Source organism: Ranitomeya variabilis, chromosome 1 (assembly GCF_051348905.1).
Source record: "Ranitomeya variabilis isolate aRanVar5 chromosome 1, aRanVar5.hap1, whole genome shotgun sequence".
NCBI classification, from domain to species: Eukaryota; Metazoa; Chordata; class Amphibia; order Anura; family Dendrobatidae; genus Ranitomeya; species Ranitomeya variabilis.
In genome coordinates this window covers 1,166,076,616-1,166,090,138 of record NC_135232.1, presented here as the reverse complement: position 1 = coordinate 1,166,090,138, position 13,523 = coordinate 1,166,076,616, and positions in this window count along the sequence as shown.

Genomic DNA, 13,523 nt, shown 5'->3' with positions numbered 1-13,523 from the left:
GAATATATATGGCGGGTCCAAACTCCACGTCTGTCAGATTATTAGCGGCGGGGGCATCTCCTGTGTACAGCGTCCTCCTCAGGTCACCACAGATTGCGGGGACATCTCCTGTGTACAGCGTCCTCTTCAGGTCACCACAGATTGCGGGGACATCTCCTGTGTACAGCCCCCTCTTCAGGTCACCACAGATTGCGGGGACATCTCCTGTGTACAGCGCCCTCTTCAGGTCACCACAGATTGCGGGGACATCTCCTGTGTACAGCGCCCTCTTCAGGTCACCACAGATTGCGGGGACATCTCCTGTGTACAGCGTCCTCTTCAGGTCACCACAGATTGCGGGGACATCTCCTGTGTACAGCGCCCTCTTCAGGTCACCACAGATTGCGGGGACATCTCCTGTGTACAGCGTCCTCTTCAGGTCACCACAGATTGCGGGGACATCTCCTGTGTACAGCGTCCTCCTCAGGTCACCACAGATTGCGGGGACATCTCCTGTGTACAGCGCCCTCTTCAGGTCACCACAGATTGCGGGGGCATCTCCTGTGTACAGCGTCCTCCTCAGGTCACCACAGATTGCGGGGACATCTCCTGTGTACAGCGTCCTCTTCAGGTCACCACAGATTGCGGGGACATCTCCTGTGTACAGCGCCCTCTTCAGGTCACCACAGATTGCGGGGCATCTCCTGTGTACAGCGTCCTCTTCAGGTCACCACAGATTACAGGGACATCTCCTGTGTACAGCGTCCTCTTCAGGTCACCACAGATTGCGGGGGCATCTCCTGTGTACAGCGTCCTCTTCAGGTCACCACAGATTGCGGGGACATCTCCTGTGTACAGCGCCCTCTTCAGGTCACCACAGATTGCGGGGACATCTCCTGTGTACAGCGTCCTCTTCAGGTCACCACAGATTGCGGGGACATCTCCTGTGTACAGCGTCCTCTTCAGGTCACCAGAGATTGTGGGGACATCTCCTGTGTACAGCGCCCTCTTCAGGTCACCACAGATTGCGGGGACATCTCCTGTGTACAGCGTCCTCTTCAGGTCACCACAGATTGCGGGGACATCTCCTGTGTACAGCGTCCTCTTCAGGTCACCACAGATTGCGGGGACATCTCCTGTGTACAGCGCCCTCTTCAGGTCACCACAGATTGCGGGGGCATCTCCTGTGTACAGCGCCCTCTTCAGGTCACCACAGATTGCGGGGACATCTCCTGTGTACAGCGCCCTCTTCAGGTCACCACAGATTGCGGGGGCATCTCCTGTGTACAGCGCCCTCTTCAGGTCACCACAGATTGCGGGGGCATCTCCTGTATACAGCGCCCTCTTCAGGTCACCACAGATTGCGGGGACATCTCCTGTGTACAGCGTCCTCTTCAGGTCACCACAGATTGCGGGGACATCTCCTGTGTACAGCGTCCTCTTCAGGTCACCACAGATTACAGGGACATCTCCTGTGTACAGCGCCCTCCTCAGGTCACCACAGATTGCGGGGACATCTCCTGTGTACAGCGCCCTCTTCAGGTCACCACAGATTGCGGGGGCATCTCCTGTGTACAGCGTCCTCTTCAGGTCACCACAGATTGCGGGGGCATCTCTTCTGTACAGCGTCCTCTTCAGGTCACCACGGATTGCGGGGACATCTCCTGTGTACAGCGTCCTCTTCAGGTCACCACGGATTGCGGGGACATCTCCTGTGTACAGCGTCCTCTTCAGGTCACCACGGATTGCGGGGACATCTCCTGTGTACAGCGCCCTCTTCAGGTCACCACGGATTGCGGGGACATCTCCTGTGTACAGCGTCCTCTTCAGGTCACCACAGATTGCGGGGACATCTCCTCTGTACAGCGTCCTCTTCAGGACACCACAGATTGCGGGGACATCTCCTGTGTACAGCGTCCTCTTCAGGTCACCACAGATTGCGGGGACATCTCCTGTGTACAGCGCCCTCTTCAGGTCACCACAGATTGCGGGGACATCTCCTGTGTACACCGCCCTCGTCAGGTCACCACAGATTGCGGGGACATCTCCTGTGTACAGCGTCCTCTTCAGGTCACCACAGATTGCGGGGACATCTCCTGTGTACAGCGTCCTCTTCAGGTCACCACAGATTGCGGGGACATCTCCTGTGTACAGCGTCCTCTTCAGGTCACCACAGATTGCGGGGACATCTCCTGTGTACAGCGTCCTCTTCAGGTCACCACAGATTGCGGGGACATCTCCTGTGTACAGCGTCCTCTTCAGGTCACCACAGATTGCGGGGACATCTGTGTACAGCACCCTCTTCAGGTCACCACAGATTGTGGGACATCTCCTGTGTACAGCGCCCTCTTCAGGTCACCACATTGCGGGGGCATATCCTGTGTACAGCGCTATCTTCTGGTCACCATAGACATTTTCCCACGGTCCAGAGTTCACCGCAGTTCAGGCAGTGTGGGAGCACCGCCTCAGTGACGTCACCGCTAGTCACTGAAGCTACGCTCGCAGCAGCTCATTTACCGGTGGTTTTCAGCCAGGACAGTCGCATCTCGGCACCATCCAGGTTGAAAACTGTATATCCCCCAGTATGGATTACTCCGTTGGACACAACGACGTACAGGTATGGTATATTGTAGGTTTGTTATTTTACTTTTATTACAGGAGATCGAGGGCTTTGCAGGAATTAGGTAAGTCGTAAGTATGGTTTAATTAAGAATAATAAAGAAGTCTGTGTGTTTCTTTCAAATAAAGGAATTTATTCTGGGTGTCTGTTTTCTTACAATGAGACTATGGGGTTAGTAATGGGGGCATTGCTAACCTCTGGGCTTGATGTCATCTAACAGTTACATCAAACCCCCCCCCCCACTATTACCCAACTTGCCACTGCTACAGGGCAAGTGGGAAGAGCGAGGTTAAGTTCCGGAATTGGCACATCTTAGAGATGCGCCTTTTCTCTGGGGTGTCTGTGAGCTGATGTTTTTAGCTGGGGGGGGTCAATATCCATGGCCCCTTCCTAGGATATTTATCTCAGCCCGCAGCTGTCTGCATAGTCTTTGTTGGTTAATAATTATAGGGTGACCATACATTTTTTTGGGGGGGCTCCCCTATTTTAATAGCAAGTAAAGGCTAAGTAAACAGCTGTGAGCTGATATTTAACAGCCTGGGAAGCTCCATGGGTATTACCCCCTTCCCAGGCTATAAACATCTGCCCTCAGTCGTTGGTTTTCCCTCTGCTGGTGATAAGAATTGCACGGGACCCCACACCTTTTTTTCCCCAAAACAATCTTTTATTAAATACATATCCAGCGATTTGCACACTCTACTAATTGTATTTGGCACTGAGATCTACCTGTTTTATTAGTATTTACTGTATGTAATCCATCTCTTCTATCCTGTCTGCTCCTGCAGTGATTTTACCGAAGCTGGCTGGTGAATTACCATTTTTTTTTATTTATCTATCTAGGGCCACCATCAGGGCTTACTGCTCTGACTGGCGTATGTGGCCCATATCGGGCCCCCTCTCCTCCTCACTGGGCCCCAGGGGCACGATTCTGCCGATGCAGTAACTGAACCTGAATCTGAGATGCAGGTTCAGTTAAACTATTGCCCTGCTGTCCCTGCATGGCAATAGTTAAAAGCCGCTAGCCAATCTGAGGCTGGCAGCTGACGTCACCGCACACTTCACTGGCGTATGACATCATTGTCATTCGCCAGCGAGTTTGCTTTTGAAATGCCTGGGATGGACGTCGGCGCTGGAGCGCAGCCAAGTAAGGAAAAAGGTTTTTTATTTTTATTGAAAGCGGCAAGCCGGGGACAGGATGGGAGACACGGGGCAGGATGGAGACACGGGGCTTGATGGAGAGATGGTGGGCAGGATGGGAGACACAGGGCTTGATGGAGACATGGGAGGCAGGATGAAGACAGGGCTTGATGGAGACACGGGGCAGGATGGAGACACGGGGCAGGATGGGGACACGGCGCAGGATGGGAGACACGAGCAGGATGGAGACACATTATGCAAGATGGAGACAAGGGGCTTGATGGAGACACGGGCAGTATGGAGACACGGGAAGGATGGAGCTACAGGGGGCAGGTTGGAGACGGGGCAGGATGGAAACATGGGGCAGGATGGAGACACATGGTACAGGATCATGGGGCAGGATGGAGACAGATGGGGCAGGATCATGGTGCAGGATGGAGACATGGGGCAGGATGGAGACAGATGGGGCAGGATGGGACATCACATGGGGCAGATTGGATACTCATGAGGGCAGGATGAGAGAACATATGGCTGGAGCCAGGAATGAGACACATGGGGGCCAGGATGGGGAATATTATTATCATAGGACCCAATTAAGGGATATTATTACTGCAGTGATGTATTTATTTCATTTCTTGAGGATACTGTTTTAAATGGGGGGTCCTTTTACTGTGCAGAGCGACACTATGTCGCCTTGTTTTCTTAATTTGGTGTTGTGTAGAAGTTGGGAAAAAATTAAGTAATGTGTTCTGCAAGCGGAGCTCTAGATAACTGTTATTTCCTGCAGAGACGAGCCCTGGCTGGAAGAAGTGATGCGGTCTGTGCTGGATGAAGATGAAAAGTGAAGAGAAGTGACTTCACCTAGAGGTGTCACTCGTGAGTCAGTGTGTTACCTGTACACTGACACTAAACACTGTATACTAGATACAGAGGTCCTGTGTACAATGTCACCAGTGATCACTGTATTACCTTTACACTGACACTATATACAGAGCTCCTGTGTATAATGTCATTGATCACTGTATAACCTATACACTGATACTGTATGTAATGTCACCGGTAATCACTGTATTACCTGTACGAGGACACTGCATACTAAGTACCGATCTATATATAATGGCACGGTGATTTTAGTATTGTGTTTTTTTATTAATGATCAGTATTGTCATATTCTGTCACTATGTGGTGGTAATATGTTGACTGGCCATTGTGTGGTGGTATTTGTTCCTTGTATGTGGTATTATTGGTCACTATGTGGTGGTAATATGTGGTCTGGTCATGGTGTGGTGGTATTTGTCCCTTGTATGTGATATTATTGATCATTTTAAAAATTTAAAAATAAAAATATACCCAAATTGTATTGGATATTTTAACAAATGTTTAATAGGTTAGAATAGAGTAGAGCGCGGCCAAAAGAGTCGACCTTGTTGTGGTGGTGACTTAAAAAATCTTTTGGGCAAAACAAAAGCTGCTGGTTATATGTGATCTGGTGATGGGAACTGTTAATGTGTGACTGGTGAGGATGTGGTGCATAAATGGAGTTTTTCTATGAGCGGGCAGTGGGACTATGGAAGGTTCGTGGGGTGGAGGCAGGGCTGGGGTGGAGCCTGGTGTCATGAACTGGGGGTGTTTGGTTGCCCCCACTTCAGGGATTTATTTGTATCCCACTTTCCAGTTCCGGTTTGGAACTTGCAGCTCTCTGGCTTCCCCCTTACCCTCTGGTCAGTCAGGGAACTGCACATAGGATAATTAGTCGCCAGAAAGGCTGCCATTATATGTACTGGCTTTTGGGCACATTGTAGTGAAGGCGATATAACTACTCCCACTCAGGCGGGAAACACAATTATCAAACACCATCCATCGCTGCCAGTTTCCCCAAAAGCTCAGGACACTTTGCTGCCACCAGCTCCTATTACTATGATTAATAGCAGGTCAGGAGCCAACCCAATCAATAGCGATGACTTAGTTCAGAGGATGTTGGGGTACATTTTAGAGCAAGGAAAACAAAGCTAGTAAAGTTTTATGTTTTACTCCAAAAAGATTAGGCAGTGTTTACAAAAGTATAAAAAGTTGTTACAAAATGAGACAAATACAATATGTACACGATTACAAAATAAAAGGGATTACAGATGAAAAGCACTTACAGTTCTCTCAGACAATGGTAAACCATGTGGTGTTGTGGGAGAACCATGCTCTAAATCATCAGGTCAGATTGCACAGCCTCTTCTGACTGATTCCCCAGGCAAAAGATCCCATCTAAAATGAGGTGCAATATTTTATACCCTCTGATTCATGACCTCACTGAGTGGGCTGCACCATTGGTGCACTCCCCCTTTCCAAAGAGACTCAGAACACCATTAAAAACTTCTAACCATCATAACTTGAGCTGGAGACCTCGTAGAGTGACAATAATAGAATTACATGTCTTCTCACGAGGTTAGCTTACATTTAAGTCTAAACATGTGGTAGCCGTGTGACCCGGGTAAGTAGGAATCCATTTTTTGGATTCTGCTGAAGCTGGAATCTAGAAAACTAAAGGGTGGGTAGCTCTATCGAGGCAAATGCTAAAAGTGTAAGTTTCAAACCTATATCAATAATTGGTGCCAGGATATTTACGTTTAAAAAAAAAAAAAGACTAAGAAATGTGTTTCTGGCAGTCCGGATTTAACTGGTCACACTGGGGGTCTCAGGTTACACAGCTGCATAGCAGGAGATAGGGAGAAGTGTATTCACACACACAGTGTGGAGAATTACACAGGCAGACTGAGGGGGCTGTACGGGGTGGGGGAAGCAGCTGCAGTGTGTGTACTTTACACAGACCTAATGGGGGGTAGAGGGAGACAGGATTACATGCAGGCTTGTGCCAGTGAATGCAGCGGAAAGTTCCAGAAGTGTAATTGGAACAACCTGACATTCTTCATATTTCCTGACATTGTTTGTGCTGGATGAAGATGAAAAGTGAAGATGAAGGACTTCACTTAGAGACGTCACTGGTGAGTCAGTGTGTCACCTGTACACTGAGACTATACACTGTATACTATATACAGAGATCCTGTATACAATGTCACCAGTGATCACTGTATTACCTTTACACTGACACTATATACAGAGCTGTGTATAATGTCATTGATCACTGTATAACCTGTACATTGATACTCTATATAATGTCACCGTTAATCACTGTATTACCTGTAGCAGGACACTGCATACTAAGTACAGATCTCCTGTGTATAATGGCACTTATGGTGATATTAGTATTGTGTTTTTTTATTAATGATCAGTATTCTAGTATTCAGTCACTATGTGGTGGTAATACGTTGTCCGGTCATGGTGCGGTGGTATTTGTACCTTGTATGTGTTATTATTGATCACCATGTGGTGGTAATATGGTGTCTAGTCATGGTGCAGTGGTATTTGTTCCTTGTATGTGGTATTAAAGGTCACCATGTGGTGGTAATATGTGGTCTGGTCATGGTGCTGTGGTAGTTTTCCCTTGTATGTGATATTGTTCGGTCACTGTGGTGGTATTATGTGGTCTGGTCAGGGTGTCATGGTATTTGTTCCTTGTATGTGGTATTATAGGTTACTATGTCATGGGAATATGGTGTCTGGTCATGGTGTGGTGGTATTAGTCCCTTGCGTGTGATATTAAAGGTCATTTTAAAAATTGAAATATAAATATATACCTAAATTGTATTGAATATTTTAACAAATGTTTAATAGGTTAGAGTAGAGTAGGGCTGGGCCAAAAGAGTCGACCTTTTCGTGGTGGCGGCTTAAAAAATATTTTGGCCAAAACAAAACCTGCTGGATATATGTGATCTGGTGATGTCAACTGTTAATGTGTGATAGGTGAGGACGTGATGCAGAAATGGAGTTTTTTTTTATGAGTGGGCGGTGGGACTGTGGAAGGTTCGAGGGGTGGAGCCAGGGCGGAGTGTCAAGGGGGCCCTGAAAATTTTACCAGTATTTGGCCCAGAAATTCCTAGTGGCAGCCCTGTATCTATCTATGTAATATAAATACATATATGTGTGTGTGTCACTGACATCTATATATTCTATATGTACAGTACAGACCAAACGTTTGGACACACCTTCTCATTTAAAGATTTTTCTGTATTTTCATGACTATGAAAATTGTACATTCACACTGAAGGCATCAAAACTATGAATTAACACATGTGGAATTATATACTTAACAAAAAAGTGTGAAACAGCTGAAATTATGTCTTATATTCTAGGTTCTTCAAAGTAGCCACCTTTTGCTTTGATGACTGCTTTGCACACTCTTGGCATTCTCTTGATGAGCTTCAAGACGTAGTCACCAGAAATGGTCTTCCAACAATCTTGAAGGAGTTCGCAGAGATGCTTAGCACTTGTTGGCCCTTTTGCCTTCACTCTGTGGTCCAGCTCACCCCAAACCATCTCAATTGGGTTCAGGTCTGGTGACTGTGGAGGCCAGGTCATCTGGTGTAGCACCCCATCACTCTCCCTCTTGGTCAAATAGCCCTTATACAGCCTGGAGGTGTGTTTGGGGTCATTGTCCTGTTGAAAAATAAGTGATGGTCCAACTAAACGCAAACCGGATGGTTAGCCCTGTGTCTCTGCCGTTCCTGCCAGCCCTGTGTCTCTGCCATTCCTGCAAGCCCTGGGTCTCTGCCAGCCCTGTGTCTCAGCTGTGCCAGCCTACTCGTCTGAGTTTCATCCGTGCTCATCTGCCAGTCCTGCCTGACTGATGCCCACACCTGTCCTAGCGTTCCTGTCCTCCAAGTGGGATCAGCAGCCACAGCCAGACACCACCCTGTAGTGGTACCTGGCAGCTGCCTGCCGCACAAGCCTGACCTCACCATCAGAGGCTCCAGCGAAGACCAAGGCAGCTGTCATAGTTACACCCCTTCCAGGGTAGTCTGGTTCGTGGCACAGTGGGGCCACAAACCCCCCGAGCTCGCGCCCACCAGTCAGGAACTTTTTTCCTGCCCGTATGAGTAACCTGAAAAATTTGTTCCACCAAGGGTGGTTCAGATTGAAGAGACTTCTGACCCAATTATACTCTCTAACACTCTCTTCAAGCAACTTCAGGCCTATAAGGAGGAGCACGACCCAGGAGACCCGCCTAGGTTCTATGGGAATCCAGAAGAATGCCAAAGCTTCCTGGAACAGTGCTTGCGCTACATCCTGCAGAATGTAGCTTGTTTCCCCTCTGACTGGGTTAAGGTGGGTTACATTATGTCCTACCTAGCAGGAGATGCTTTATTATGGATTTGTCCCCTCTGGGAAGCAAGGGATCCTATCGTCATGAACCTAGGGGCCTTCCTGGTGGCCTTCCGTAGAGTCTTTGACATACCTCTTCCTGCTGCTCCTGTGAAGTCTTCCCCATTTAGATCCGAGAGGCGCTCCTGACGGGCAAAACCCGTGAAGAAACCTCCACGTCAAGCTATGATCATCTGTGATCCTCCAGTTCCTCTACTTGTTAAAGCAGCTACCCGAGTGAAGCCTAAGAAGGTTGATGAGAGTGGGCTGGCAAAGCAGCAGCCTGAAATCAGCCATAAAAAGGGCATACGGTGTTGCTGCAGTTGTGAGAAACACCTGGATAGTCTCTGTTCAGGGGATCTAAAGCTCCAAAACCTTGGGTCAGTAGGAGAGGCTGCCCTTGGTGAGAATAACTCCCGTCCGTTCAAGTCTGTGCCTGTTCTGGTGCCTTGTGGGAGCTTCGGCCCTGCAGATGTATTCAAGCTGCTAACCAGATGGAGTCTAAGTGTGGTTCCTGTTCCACTGCTCCAGAATCCTGTGAAGGTGTTTGGTGATGGCCAAGCCCTACTTATGAACAGTCCAGTGTTGAAGGGACAACTACAGCTCCAAATTGAAACATTATATTTAAAGAAATATGTTTTCCACTTGTTGACCAGTCTGCTCGTCGGTCGTTCTGAGCCGGATACTCTGCTGCCCGTTCCGGTCCGAAGAACCAGCGTGGTTCTGCGTTTGGAACTGTCAAGTCTCCAGAGTTTTCTTGTTCCTGAACTGCAAGGTCAATCTACAGTGTTGACATTCTCTCCACCTAATCAGCTTGCTATAGAGTCACAGTGTGCTGACCTTACTGAAGTAAAGGAAGCAGTGACACCCTCTCCGCACACCTCCAGTGACCAGTTCCCAGGAACATCCCTGTTGCTTAAAAATTTTTCTCTGAACTATGGGCAGAAGATGCTTCCTGTAAAGACGCCTTCAGACTCCATGTGGCAGGTGGATGAAGAAGTTGAAGCAGAAGCTCTTGTATCTCTGCTCTTCACCAATCCGGAGGAAGAGATGGTCCAGTTTTGTCAGAGTAACAGGCTGATGGGACTTCCTGTATGCCTCCAGCTTCCATCTGGCTGTTGGGTGAAGATCCCAAGACAGAAGTGTTCTCATTTCTGCTTTCCACCAGTCTAAAGGAGGTGGTTCGATTTTCTTGTGATGATGAGCTTAAGTTGGATCCAGTGAAGGTGTCTTCAGTTTCCAAAGAATCGGATTATGTTGAGGTCAAATCATAAGCTTCAAAGTCCCTGCTTTCAGTAAACCAGGAGAAAGAAGTCCTGGACCTCGTATCTTCAGTGTGGGTAGCTGATCTTGCTGGACTCAAAGAGACTGGGCAACCTGTGATCTCTAATGTTTCATCTACCTCATTCTACCAGAGGAATGTTGTTCTGACTGTGTGCTCCTATCCTTCTTCTACAAGTTATTCTGGCGGGCTAGAAGAAGAGGGTCCATAAACGGGGGGGGGGATACTGTAACAACTCTGCTGGCATCACGGCATGGCCTCTCATCTCTCACACTATCTTAACCACTGCTCCAGGTCATGGTGTGATTTCTGTTCCTTGCCAGCTCCATATTCCCATATTCTGTGCCTCTGCTCTCTGCATGCTTCCTGGCTCTGTGCATAGGGGGGCGGCGCCTGAACTCTCTGGTCCTTATAGGAATCAGGTGCACCTGTCTAATCTGTTGCTGACCAATTACCAAGAGGCCTCCAGTATTTAGTGCAGCTCCACCCAGTGGACTGGGCCTGTGCAACGTGTAAACTCTGTTTAGCTTCTGAGTTGCCAGGCCTTGCTCTGTGTTCCTCCATCTCTGGAGGCTCTACTCTTAGCCTTGCCTTGTTCTTGTTGGTCTGCCCTCCAGGAGGCTGTATATCCTGGTCTCTGTGTCTGTGTCCTTGCTTTGCCTTGTTTAGGTTTGCCCGCCCTCCAGGAGGCAAAATATCTTGGTCCCTGTGTCTTTGTTCTTGTACCGTGTCTTGTTCCATTACCTTGTCTGAACTTTGTCCTACCTGTTTCCTTGTCTGTGGTTTCCTTCCCTGCTGTCTTTCCTTGCGTCCTTTCTGTTTGCTTATGCTCTGCACTCTTGCGACTTTGCCTGTGCTCCGCTCTCTTGCAGCTTTACCTCGACTCCGCACTCCTGCAGTTCTGCTCCGTTCTACTCTGCTCTGGTTGCTGCAGGAATCTCTAGCTGCAGCTCCTCTCCACATTCCTTGCGGTTCCGCTCTGTTTAGCTTCTGTTGCTGCTCCATCTCCTGCTGTTCTGTCATTCCTATCCGCAGCCTTGCGGTTCTCTTCCTGTATGAACAGGTCCCAACCTGTTCCTTCATTCTCCTTTCCGTCTGGCTTGTTTCCGTACCTGCACCTCCTGTGTGAACAGGTCCCTACCTGTTCCTTCATACACCACACCTACCTGCCCTGTGTCTCTGCCATTCCTGCCAGCCATGTCTCTGCTGTTCCTGCAAGCCCTGTGTGTTGTAAATTCCGTTCTCGGGCTCCCTCTTGTGGTCATGAGTGGTACTTTGTGAGTTCTGTTCATGGGCTCCCTCTGGTGGCTTTTAGTGTTACGGCTGGTCTGTAGCTGGACTCCAGCTGCCTCGTTTCCTGCTAGGCCTGCTGCCTATTTAACTCCATCTGGACCTTTACTTGTTGCCTGCTGTCGTTGTATTCAGTACTGGTTCGATCTTTCTGGGACTTCCCTTGTGACCTGTCTCCTCGTGAGAAGCTAAGTTCATGCTAGTCCTTTTTTGCTCATTTCTATTTGAAAATGTTTCTCAGTATGTTAGGAGTTCAGTCCAGCTTGCTTATATGCTATTTGATTGCTAGCTGGAAGCTCTGGGGTGCGGAGTTGCGCCCCTCACATCGTGAGTCGGTGTGGGGGTCTTTTTGTATTCTCTGCGTGGATACTTTTGTAGTATTTTATACTGACCGCACAGATTCCTTGCTATCTTCTGACTTTTTAGTTATTAGCGGGCCTCATTTGCTAAAACCTATTTTCATTTCTATGTTTGCGTTTTCCCCTTAAACTCACCGTTATTATTTGTGGGGGGCTGCTTACACTTTGGGGAAAATTTCTCTGAGGCAAGTGAGGCTTTGTTTCTCTCTAGGGGTAGCTAGTTTCTAAGGCTGTGAACGAGGCGTCTAGGCCGAGTTAGGAACGCTCCACGGCTGCCTATAGTGTGGTTTGATAGGATCAGAATTGCGGTCAGTAAAGTTCCCACATTCCCAGAGCTTGTCCGTATTTTTGGGTTTACTTATCAGGTCAGTTCATGTGTTCTAACCACCAGGGTCATAACAGTACAGCAGGCCCGTAAAGTGTTAATGCATCGCAAAAGAGGGATAAGAGAAGCTCTGAGGTTTTTTTTTTTTCCCTCTGCAGTGTGTTTAGTGTTATGATCCTTAGTGGTTGAGGATCACAAATTACTCCAGCTAAGTAACAAACATAGGACAAGCTCTAGGGAGGTGGCAAACTGGACTGACCGCAAATCTGAACCTATCCAAACACACTAGAAGTAGCCGGTGAACGTGCCTAAAAATCCTAGACGTCTCAAGCCAGCCCGAGGAACTAACTACCCCTAGAGAGAAAGAAAAGACCTCTCTTGCCTCCAGAGAAATAATCCCCAAAGATATAGAAGCCCCCAACAGATAATAACGGTAAGGTAAGAGGAAGGCACATACACAGGGGTGAAAGCAGATTCAGCAAATGAGGCCCACTAATACTAGATAGCAGAAAATAGAAAAGGGAATCTATGCGGTCAGTAAAAAACCCTTACAAAATATCCACTCTGAGATTTCAAGAACCCCCGCACCAACTAACGGTGTGGGGGGAGAAACTCAGTCCCCTAGAGCAACCAGCAAGCGAGGAAATCACATTTTAGCGAGCTGGACTAAAAAACATAATGAACACTGATAATCAAAAAATGATCAAACAAAAACTTAGCTTGTCTTGGAGAGACTGGGAGCAAGGTAGACACAAGGAATCTGAAGAGCACTGAATACATTGATAGCAGGCAAGGAACTGAGTCTCCAGGTGAGCTAAATAGGAAACCAACCAAGGATAACGAACCAGCTGATGCAGCCAACCTGCAGAAAGACAACACTACACAGTACCGCTTGTGACCACTAGAGGGAGCCCAAAAATAGAATTCACAACAGTACCCCCCCCTGAGGAGGGGTCACCGAACCCTCATCAAGACCCCCAGGGCGATCAGGATGAGCCGCGTGGAAGGCACGAACCAAATCGGCCGCATGAACATCAGAGGCGACAACCCAGGAATTATCCTCCTGACCATAGCCCTTCCACTTAACCAAATACTAAAGCCTCCGTCTAGAGATACGAGAATCCAAAATCTTCTCCACCACGTACTCCAATTCGCCCTCGACCAGCACCGGAGCAGGAGGCTCAACAGAAGGAACCACAGGTACCACATACCTCCGCAACAAAGACCTATAGAACACATTATGAATGGCAAACGATGCTGGGAGATCCAAACAAAAAGACA